Here is a 12,050-nt window from a genome sequence, read left to right on the forward strand (position 1 = left end):
AGTTAAAAGGCTATAAAATATTAAGGCTGGGAGTAAGGACAGGGACAAATTCATCCAGTTCACATCCTGGTTTGCAATTCTGCCCCAAACAGTATGCAAATTGAAACACAGCTATCCTTCTAAATTTGCACTTCTCCAAATTTTGTAATGCAGTTCTCCATCAAAAAATGTGCATGAAAATGTGTGCAGTAAGGAAGCATGCTCACAAAAATGCTTATATTAGTGAATGTGTTTAAAATGTATTACGTTAGGAGAAAATGCTTTCAAAAATTTTGCATATTATGCAAGGTTGCATACAGAAAGGTGTATGTTTGGTGAAAGGCATGCACATTGTCATGCATTAGAGAACTGAGCTTAATATTGTAAAAATGAAAAAATGTGACAGATTCATCCATCCCTAGCTTGGTCAGGGTAGACCAAATTGACTAGGCAGACCAACAGTGTGATTCTGGATCCCAGAGAGCATCCAAAATAAACCCCAAAACAAAAGAACATGTCTCTCAAGATGCTGTAAAAACAATTTGGGATTTATTTTCAAAGCAGCTTAACACACTTTGGACAATCATTGTTTAAAAGGCTTTCTTCAGGGGTTAAACTGGAAAATGGCCAGCCCAGATAAATATATTGGGGGCTATATCTAACAGACATCTCTGCAGGTCACTTTTCAGTTTAGCCACTGAAGAAGGTTCAAGTGTGTTGAACTGTTTTGCAACTGATTTTATACTTTTTCAGCACCTTGAGACATATGCTCTTTTGGGGTGATTCTGGATAAGGCAGCTTATTTCATTCTCCTGCTCATTACTCTTGTTTTTCAAAAGCAGTTTTTGCTCATGTCCATATATCATTCTTGTAGGAACCAAGTCTTACTATTAAAAAAATAATAATCCAAAGAATACCTCTTTTTTCTACCTAGTCCTCCATCAGCTTTGCATTCTAGGGTGTTATCCCTAATTAGTACAGGTGTTGTCAAACACCACTGACATCATTCAAGGCAAGCAAGCATCAACACAGAAATCAAGCATGAAAGCGCTGCAAAAGTTTGGTTCTGAAGCTGTCTGAAGACATTAATTGAGAAACCCTTCTAAGCTCATCATCCATAGCAAATCCTTTGCTAAGAAAGGAATAGAATAGAACTTCCTGTCCAATTGCAAGCAGACTTCAATGAAATAGTGAAGCCTATTAGCATTACAGTACATCAGCATTATAAATAAAATTGGGAATGGGGAGGGGGGGGAGTCAACCTGTGAAATTTGCTTGGAAAGCAAGGATGAAGGAAGGCAAAAGCAGTCAGCTGCTTTGCTCCAGTCCTGAGAAACACCTGTGGATTTGAATGCTACAAGCAAAAATAATATCGCAAGATAAATCTACCACATGATGGTAGCTAAATAACAGCTCAAAGTGGGGCAGGGGGAGACTTAGGCCCTTTGAAGTCTTCCATCATAATCCAAGTCAACTCCCACATGTAGAGAAGAACAAACATACACATGCCATAGACAGTGAGATCAAGAACCACATGCGTTCCACGACTCCGTGCAAGCCAAATAAGCAGATAGTGGCAGCATCCTGAGAACTTCACTAGCTTCCAATTAAAAGAAACATGGCAAGGTTCTGTCCTTCATTGTTGTGTTAAGACAGGTCCCCAATTTGGCCCACAAAGCTGTTTCTCCCCCAAACTACTCCCACCTGTCCCATGCCGTATGTGATATCGTGTATGGTGCAGGTAGAAATGTAGCTACAAAGGAACAATTTGGAGCTTGACATGAGCTCCTGGTTGCTCTTTTGTAAGCTGGGTGAGGCCCTCAAATTACAGCTCCCAAGATCTTTTGCAGGGGAGCCATGACAGTTTAAAACTGGTATGAAACCAGCATGCATTTTTTGGGTGCATCCCAGTGGGAAATGGTCCACTGGGACAAAATGGGGCATCAGAAGCACCTCTGCCAATCAGAACAGACAATGCAGAGCTAGATGGACCAATAGTGCAACAGTATATAAGCCAGCCCTCCTGCATTCATTACGTTGCACACCTTGTCATGAAGGTGCTGTATGAAGCATAACCAGGATGGCATTTTAATTGTGCAGCAAGATTTGTATGGCTAATTTCAGTGCTCCTGAGTGGAAGGGAAGGGGGAAGACAAGTGAGGCAGTTAGGCCAATCTAGTTATTCCCATATTGAAAAGCATTAAACATTTATTGTTATTTTTAAAATCCACGTTTTGTGCATTGGCCAAGCAGACACATACCTATAGATACAAGCTTGTGTAGGATAGGAGCACAAGTTCGGATCTACGGGTTTGTGGCAACTGGCAGGAAGGTCTTCTTATAATATTAAAGAGAAATAAGCCATTTCTGGAAGTGAAAACACAAGGCTGTTAGAAATGGGAAAAGTTCACTCTCAACATTTTCACAAAGGCACTTAAGACAATAAAAACAAAGAAAAACCCAGCTGATTTTCAAATACTGGAATCTACACCAGGAAAGGATTGTTGATCTCCACCCCAAAACAGGTCTCAAAGATGTGGCAAATCTCCAAAATGTATTCTAGTAACTAAAACAATTCCCACCAAAAATAAGAATAAAAAAGAGGCAGAATGTTTGCTCCTTTCCTAGTACCTTTATCCATGCCTAGATTATATTCAGTTTATCCCTGCTCAATGGCTGGGGGCTGAATGTATGGACTGAAGACATGATGCCATGGGGGAAGAAATGGAAAATATTTGAGGTCTTGGAAAGCTGGGTCTGTGGAATTACATTTGCAATGGCCTGTTCACATATTCACTTGATGATGCACATCAAGGAATGAATATGCGTACATGAACCCAGCCCTCCTTGGTTACTTCCTGCAGTGTCCAGTGGCTGCTAGGCATGAAAAATGGGGTTTACAGTACAGCAGAGCAAATGTTCTCTGATCAGGGTTGCAGCCAGCCATGCCCTCCTTTAGACTACTCCATTCCATCCACTACCACCTCTAGCTATTTTCTTTCCCAGCTGACACTCAACATTCCAGGCCTCCTGGAAGCCCTCAGCAGGTTCAATCCTCCTAACAATACATCACATTTCTTTATTTGCTCATTTGAAACATTTTTTATACTGCCCATCAATGCAATTGGTTCCAAGACAGTTTGCACAATTAAGGCATCAACACAATTAAGGCAGCCACATAAAACTGCATGAGAAAGCAAGCTAGTGAATTAGACAGTGGCAATTGGCAAGATTTAGGCTGCCAGCCTAGACACCTGGGGTAGAGGATTGTTCTCAGCCTGAGGGCCACATTCTCTCATGGGCAACCTTCCAGGGGGCGTGTGCCAGTGGTGGGAGGGGCTGGAGGCAAGCAGTGGGTGGAGCCATGCCTGTGACTCCTCCCTGTGCTCAGAAGGCTAGATTCCAGCCATACAAAACTCATAGACAAATGGACTATGTTGAAACAGCAAAGCTAACAGCTATAATAAGAGAATCTGATGATGACTTTTTTTAAAAAAGAAAGAAATAATGGAAGCCTTTTTTGGATTATTTGAAGAAATACTATAACATGAAGAATCTGCGAACAGATTCTGTGAACTAGAGAATTGCAAGAGAGCAATTAAAGATTATTGTGTTAAAAAATACAGAAGAGAGGATGCAGCAAAGGGGGGGGATAAGAAAAACATCACAGAAAATGGGGTGGGAAGTCAATAATATAAAATATTTTTTAAAATATGTATTGGACTGTACTTTTGTACATTTAATAATTTTTTTTTTTTTAATAACCAGGTATTTCTGTGTGCACCCTCCACCTTTCTATCCAGGCAAATGTGAAGCCTTATAGGTATATATTTTCAAGGGTATATATTCCAGCTCAGCAAAATCACTCGAGGAGGGTGGAGGGGGAGCAGGGCTGGTGACACCTGAGGTCTTTCAAGGGGGCATGGCCTCATGAAAGGCCTGAGGCGGGAAAGGAAAGTGCTTGGAGGCCTGAGGTTCCTACCCTTGCTATATACACTGAGGTCACACCCATGGCCTAGATTTAAAGTGCATTTGACACATGGCTCCCCCTCAAAAGGTCCTGGGAACTGTAGTTTGCTCCAACACACTTAGCAAACAGCTCGGCCAGGATTTTTGCATGCCTACAGGAGAGTTCAGGTGGTTAGCCAGTGGCTTTCCAGCTCCCATCAGCCCCAGCCAGCATGACCAGTGTTTAGAGATGGTGAGTGTGGCAATCCCGCACCATGTGACACGCCACAGGACAGCAGCCCTATGCGCAAGAGCCATGGGCAGGGGCAAATGCAGGGAGGGAAGAGATTTCAAGGGGCGGGGTGTTCCCTCAGCATTGTTGTCCTGATCTGAATCAATTCCTGCCCTCATACTACCTATGAGGCACTTTAAAAGCACCAAGTGGGGGGAGAGATCTTGTTCATGATTCTTCCTCACAAAAACTCAGGTGTCCCTTCATAAAATTCATTTTTGAGTTGTCACAGGGTGACGTTTGGCCTTTTTCTCACCTGGGAAGCTCATTCTCTGTTTACAGCTTGCCCCCCCCCCCCGAACAAAAGAGGAGAATTTTTATTTGAGGAGGCTTTTTTTGCAGGAACACCTTGCATTTATTTTGCTTGAAAGCAAAACCACAGAGCCATCTGCAAATACTGGAGGAAGGCTTGCACAGTTGCAAAGATAGCATCAACGCTACCTGTTATTTCGTGGCTTTTGCAGGGGGGGGTGTGAGGGAGGGGGTGGGGAGGCCAAGCTATGCTCCTAAGCATTTTATAAATAGGCAGCAGGGGGATTGCTTTGGAAGAACTGATGTAATGGGTCGATACGGAAGGAGGGAGGCATCGAGATGCCGGAGAGAAACGGCTGGGAAGCCACATTAGTTAAGAAGATCATGTGACCCTTTCGCCCAGCCAATCATAAACCAAATTAATCTTCCCTTTGTCTTTTATCACAGAGCCACAAACCATTTTTTTTTTTTTAGAGGGGGGGAATGTCTACAGCTCGTAAAATCCTCTACTTGTAGGAAAGACAAACAAATTGAGGGGCAAAACACAGCAGCAAACCCTATTCACGAAAGATAGAAGATGCTGCTGAAGGCCGCTCCAAAATGCTCAGTGAAATGGCTTAAACATGAGCAATTTAGTTAGAAATGGGTGGAGATGGGCTGTGTATACTTTGCATCCATGTCAGGTGCTGGGTGTAAAAACAACAACAACAACCACCAGGGGTTCATGGTGGTATGAAACCCTTCCTCACTGCGACTGTAATGCCCATTGATGAAATTAAACACACACGCGCTGCAATTAGCTTTGAAATATCTTGAGGACAAAGGAAGGATGGTTGGAAATGAAATGGAGCAAGCAGAGTTCATAATACTTTTGAAGGTAGCCTTCATTAAAGAAGTAACCTTTGATCCAGATATGGCAGACTGCGAGTGCAATCCTATACATGCTACAGTTATGGCAGCAGAAGGGCTACAGCAACTTTCCTGACCCATGGACCTTCCACATGTTGTCAGACTACAACTCCCATCATCCCTGACCACTGGCCATGCTGGGTGGAATTGATGGGAGTTGGAGTCTGAAACACCCAGAAGTAGGGGTTAGGGGTCATGGGGGTGTTCAAAGACCTGCTGCCGTTTCTCCAGCAGGATCCCGGCATGGTCCCCCATCTAGAGTATCCTAGAATTGCTCAGTCAGCATGAAATGGGAGCTTTTTAGACACTGAATGCTCCAAAGATAAGCATTTCGGCACACTGAAAACACAAGGCACGCCAGTTTCCAGACAAAGGGGACATGTTATGTTACATAAAATAGGACTCCACAGAAAACACAGCATAAATCACTCTGAAAGAAGTGGCTGGTGCACTCCAAATCATTGGCCCATGTACGTCCACAGAAAATAGATCTAGCTGAAAAGCAACACATGGAGATCTGCACTGATGGTTGCAATGTATCCCTTCTTCTTATTATTATTAACATCATCATTATTGTTATATAATCTTAGAAGGGGCCGGACTGCGAAAGGCTGTGTGACTATCATGAAGGGACCCTGCACTTCTGAATTTGCCACTATCCTACACCAGGACGAGGACTGTTCGGCAATGAGCTATGGCAGAAGCCCCCTTCTCTGGCAAAATGTGAGATACGCCACCAGCACACAGAATATGCCACTGCAACCATGCAGTTTTGCCACTGCAGCGCTACACCAATGGACCTGCTATGCTCACACAACTCTGCTAGTGTGGCAGAGGTGTGTGTGGAACAAGGGAGGAGCAAACTGATGTCACAAATCCTCTAACCCACCAGAAAATTAATGCATCCCTAAATGATGGGGGAGAACTGGGAGAACCAACCTAGTTCAACAAGACTTGGAGGAAAAAACAAACCACTGCTCCCCACTGCCTCTTGCTCTGCCATGACAGAGTACAGGACTCAGCATTAATCAGCACCCAATCACGGCATGCCACCATCAGTAAATAAACTCAACCAAGGGAGACTCTGACTCAGACAATGCAAATATAGCATGGGGCTATATCAGTCTGACCTCATCCTGTGCATGCCTAGAACACTATGAGGGATAACTCTGATGATAGGAAAGAGGGAGAATGGGAAAAGGAAGTGCTTTAGCTAAAGACTTTGTCCCTGCACTTGAGAGTGGTTACCAGGCCATGACCAGCCTACCCCTACAGAAGGAAGAAGCCACCGCCAAAGAAGATTGGCAAAATAAGTCAATGAACTATGCAGGACAATTTAGATAATTTGAAATTCATGAAAGAAAGAGGACATTGATTTCAAAAAAAGGGGAAATGTTTAATGCATATTTTTCAAGCTTTGTGTATAGATCTTTACATTAGTAGAACTTTTAAAAGTCACTTGCAATAACATGAATAAGGTTTCAAAAATGGATTGTTAAGAATATAAAGTGTTATAGATGTGCATGAATAAGCACGAAACAATGGAACCAAGAGGGGGGGTGGAGAGAAGTCAAGGGATTTTTGAAATCCCAGGGTATGGTGAGGTTATGATTTGTATATACAGTGGTACCTCGGTTTACGAACTTAATCCATTCTGGAAGTCTGTTCTTAAACTGAAACCGTTCTTAAACCGAGGCGCACTTTCCCTAATGAGGCCTCTGGCCACCGGTGTCCTTCCACCGTTCGGCTTCCATTCATAGACCGAGGTAAAGTTCGCAAACCAGGACACTACTTCTGGTTTTGCGGAGTTCGTAAACCGAATAGTTTGTAAACAGGGCTGTTCTTAAACCAAGGTACCACTGTATAGTTGAATTAAGAATTATGGTTTGATTTTTTGTTTGTGATGTTTTTCTTATCAGAAAATTAATAAATTGTATTAAAATAAAAATAAAAAGGAAGTGCTTTGCACCAAACACCCTGTCTCCAGAATACAAAGAGGAACTTGACCTCTTTTGCTTTGCCTTGGAAGTCCAGCTATAAACAGCAACCCCTGCCCCACTTGAACAACTGGACAGAGCATCCTGTAGCCATGCTACACAGGGTATCTGCCGCAGTTGTCTCCTGTGTCTCTTCCACTCCTTTGCTGTATGTGAACATCCCGTATCTTGCCCAAATTGTATTGTTGGGAGTGTCTCTCATCTAAGACTTACTCTCCCATGTATCCTAGCTCTCTACTGACAAAGACAAAGCACTTCACTGGAAGCATTGGTACTTTTGCTGCTGTGGTGGCTGTGGCTTCCCTCATTGCCTCTCCTGGACCTTTTCCATCCCTGCTCCACAGAAAGAGAGAGACTCTTCCTCGCTCAGTGACCCTTGAACCTTTCTCCCAACGGGGGCTGTGCCTTCTCCCAATGGTCTTGTCTGGATGCAGCTTTACATGACCTCTCCCCCAAAAGACCAGTACTTGTGAGCAGTGGGGGGGGGGGAATCAGGGGAAGTGAAGCTTTGTCTGCAGGAATACCTCTGGTTCTCGATTGCTGGTGTCTTACTATGTGGACCACAGTGGCTCTTGCAGCAAAGAGAGAATGTGGAATCATTCTATCTTTTACATATGTTTTTACTGTGTGGTTTTACGTACTTTTGTTATAAAGTGCTTTGTTTGTTTGTTTTTTTAAAAATAAGACAATGGACTATATTTTCAAATAAATAATAATAATAAATAATCTGACATATTGGGGTGTGGGGTGTCAGAGGATCATACTGGTGGGTGATGCCAGTTAGTGAATTGATTCCTCCTGTGTCCAGCTGCTGTGGAGTGGGAGGCATTTCCACGACCCCTCTGCAACATCCCCACATCAACTTCACATAATCTCCTTGGCATCTTCACAACTTCATCATTCCATAGATTAAACTAGGGAACTGGCTCCCACAGGAGGCAGTGATGGCCACCAAACCGAATGGCTTTTTAAAAAAAGGATTGAATGAAGTCATGGAGCAGAAGGCTACCCATGGCTACTAGTCCTGATGGCGATGCTCTGCCCCTGCGGTTGAAAGCAGCGATGCTTCTGAGTACCAGTTGCTGGAAGCCACAGGAGATGCTAGTGCTATCATGCTCAGATTCTGCTTGAGGGTTTCCCACAGGCATCTGGTTGGTCGTTGTGAGAACAGGATGCTGGACTAGAAGGGCCATTGGCCTGATCCAACAGGCTCCATGACATCACCACGCAGGGTGTGACTGGTAGGTGGAGGACCCCATTCTGTGCTTTTCAGAGGAGTGTCGTTTTCCCTTCCTTTTCTGGAATGGTGGAATCTAAGATAGGGTGGACCTTTCTGCAGGTGTACTGGTGATATAGTTTGCATGCAAAATAAAACCCGTTTGCAACCATTTTGTGTTTCAACCAGACCAATGTTGTGAAGACATTCGGGGCTTTTTGAAACACTTGCGTCAGTGGTCAAAAATTTATTCTTCCAGAACTTATTGTATTTCGCAGAACTTATTGTGAAGAGGGCAGAATGGGACCAAGAAAAAAAATATAGAACTGTTGCTGGGGGAGGCCCAGAACTGGAACAAAAGGTGTGTTAACGATTCGTCAACACGTTGGGGAAATTCTTAGTGAATAGATGTCCCCATCTTATTGGGCCCAAATCTTTGACAAATGAATTCAGGGGGTCAGGATGAAGTTCCACTGATTTAAAAAAAAATATATCCTTTTATATTGGGTTCATATTAACCAATATGCTGGGCTTTTGAAAGAGTTGTTGATGAGCAGTGTTTGTGATGTGAAGCAAGAGGAATCCCCCTAGAGACAGGTGATATTATAAAACAGAAGCCAGTTGTCTATATCATCACACACATACACATGTCTCACCTGGACTCACCTCCAGGATAAGGTGCTAACTTTAAGAAAGTACAAAATAGCATTGCTTTCCTGCATCCTTGAAGACAATGGGTGGGGCAGGGGGATGGTGCTAATTTGAATATTGCCCAAATAAGCAAGGGGAAGGGCACAACTGCAGTAAACATATCACATATTGGGTAGCTACCAACATTGTACTAGGGACAGTGGATAACACAATGTAGATGCATTTGAGAAAAAGTAATAAGATTTAGAGAAGCGTTACCTGTTTCCACAAAGGCTCATCAATTCTCCACTGTAACTTTTAACATGGATGGAGGAATAATTGCTCCGGCTGCTGAGATTGTTACCCAAAAAGAGAGAGAGAGAGAAAAAATAGGAAAATAGGAAAATCACGGGGGGGAAGGAGAGCGGCAGAAATGCTTATTCTTGGTGCTTTTGCAAATGCTATTCTCTCTATGCCCCAGCAGGATTCTTGGCTGCTAGTCCAAACCTCTTTCTCGTGCCAAGTTTTCAAAATGCCGGTTTTGCCTTTCATTTTATTGTTCCTTTCGCAACCACTTAAAACCACGCAGCTGCTAACAGGAGGGGGAAGAAGAAGAAGAAGAAGAAGAAGAAGAAGAAGAAGAAGAAGAAGAAGAAGAAGAAGAAGAAGAAGAGGAGGAGGAGGAGATATTTCAGTTTTGCTTTGAAGACCACCCCTGGGATGGAAATGGAGTGATACCTACAAAGATGTGTTTTCTGTTTTGTTTTTTGGAAGAAGGCTTCTCATACTCGAGGCAGAACTTGGATTTTTTAAAATTTCTTTTAATGAAATGACCAGGGATGCCACTCAAAGAACAGGCGAAACTAAATTGTCTAAATTTGTTAGCCACCATAGTTATGTAAAGGCTGCTGTTGGGTGAGGCAGCTTGGGTCTGTCCATTTCCTCTTCCATTCCATCTCCCATGAAGGACAAAGCTCAAAACCAAAACAAAGGGCGAGAGGAAGGTTTCCCTCTTATTCCTTTTATAATGTAGTTTTTAGGACGTCCGGCATTCTTAAGCTCACTGTATTTGCCTTTGCCAATGGTACTGCACCCGAATAAACAATAGAACAGGAGTCATTCTCAGAATTCAGTTCTAATTGGAAAAGGACAATTGTTCAATGCAATTGGTGACTGTAAGTGAAACTACGGTGTTCTGAGGTTGGCTTTTTTCTGGTTTTTGGTTTAAAAGGGGGGGGGAAGGTAAATTTTGTAAATTTTGTGGGGAATGATCAAGGAAATAATTTTATTTTTTCCGCATGTGACAGTACAACGGACAGTCATGGCAAAATTATGGTGATGCATGAAGATAATTCTACATTTTTGGACCACAAATTTGTAGTACACTATACAAACCAATCAAATTTTTTGCACCAGATGTATTGATATGGTGAAATAAAGAAATGTATGTGATGGTCTTTTTATTATTTTTTTTAAAAAGCACAAACCACATAGATAGGCAAATTTAAAGCAAATCATATTGTTTATATGTAGATAATTAGAGGTAGGCGTCCCTAAATATAACATACTAAATCAGTGTCAGGAATGTTTATACTATCTAAATTTAAGTCTCTATGATTCACTGGATTGAGGAATATAATTATAACAAAGAATAAAGTTATTTTGTTCTAATGAAAATAATCATCAAACCCTCTTCAGTTTCAGGAACTTGACTAGCACAGGTCTTATGCTTCAGTGGAAAGTGATTTTTTAATTTAAAGAAAGAAAGAAAAACAGAAGCTGGGAAAAACAGTAATCCAGAACGACTAACAGCATAAGTATTTCAAATTGAACCAATAAGAGTTTTGTGTGTGTGCGCGTGTGTGTGTACAGTGTGTGAATTAAGGAGAGAGGAGGAAAGCGGAAGGCAGAGTAGAAGCATGAAATGTAAAATTGGAAAATCAGATGGCAGGATCTGCGATTCCCTTCATAGAAATGAATCGATCTGCTGCTACACTGCAGTTTGTGTGCCAAAAAAAGTTTAACGCTTGCGGGCCCGGGGAGGCGGGGAAAACCCTTCTGCTTTTATTTTGGAGATGTACTCTCCAAAATAATTGGGTGGTTAGGTCTGCAGAATAAACGCTAGAGCAGACTAAACTATATTGATATGTTTTTTGGGTTTTTTTTAATAGAGGATTTAAAATAAAATTTACAAAGCCTGGGAGGGATGGAGAGGATTAATCCAGCGAACACATGCGATAGACAAAAGAGCAAGGAAATAGGGACTGTCCACTTTTCATTTCAACTTCTACTGTATAAAAGAAAACGATTCTCTCTCTTACAATGCCGCAAAGAACCGGGAAGGGCGGCCAAAGGGCCTTCAGCCTCCGCAAATCCTGCCCACAAGAAAGGGAGCTCTCTGGCAAAACCATCAAAAACAGATTTTCCGCAGAAAATGAAATAGCAACAGAAGAAGAAGAAGAAAAAGAAAAAAAGAAATAAGGTGACATATCTCCCTCATCTAGTTCATTGCAAAACCTCCACTTACCGAGAAAATGTCTTGCGGCAAACAGAGCACCCTTCTCCCCCCTTTCTTGTTCTTTTTAGCTAAATATTTTCACCAACTTTCTTTCTTTCTTGAACAAAGGAAGCACAAACAAAACGAAACAAATTAAAAACAGCGGCATAGTAGACATTTCCTCCGTTATAATTATCGTTTTTAAAAGGTAATATAAGAATAAGGCACGCTTTTCACAGAAGATGGATTCCTCCAGCTTAAGAATCTCTATGTATGTAACACACACACTATATATATATATATATATATATATATATATATATATATATA

This window comes from Podarcis melisellensis, assembly GCF_964234715.1.
Source record: "Podarcis melisellensis genome assembly, chromosome: 15".
NCBI classification, from domain to species: Eukaryota; Metazoa; Chordata; class Lepidosauria; order Squamata; family Lacertidae; genus Podarcis; species Podarcis melisellensis.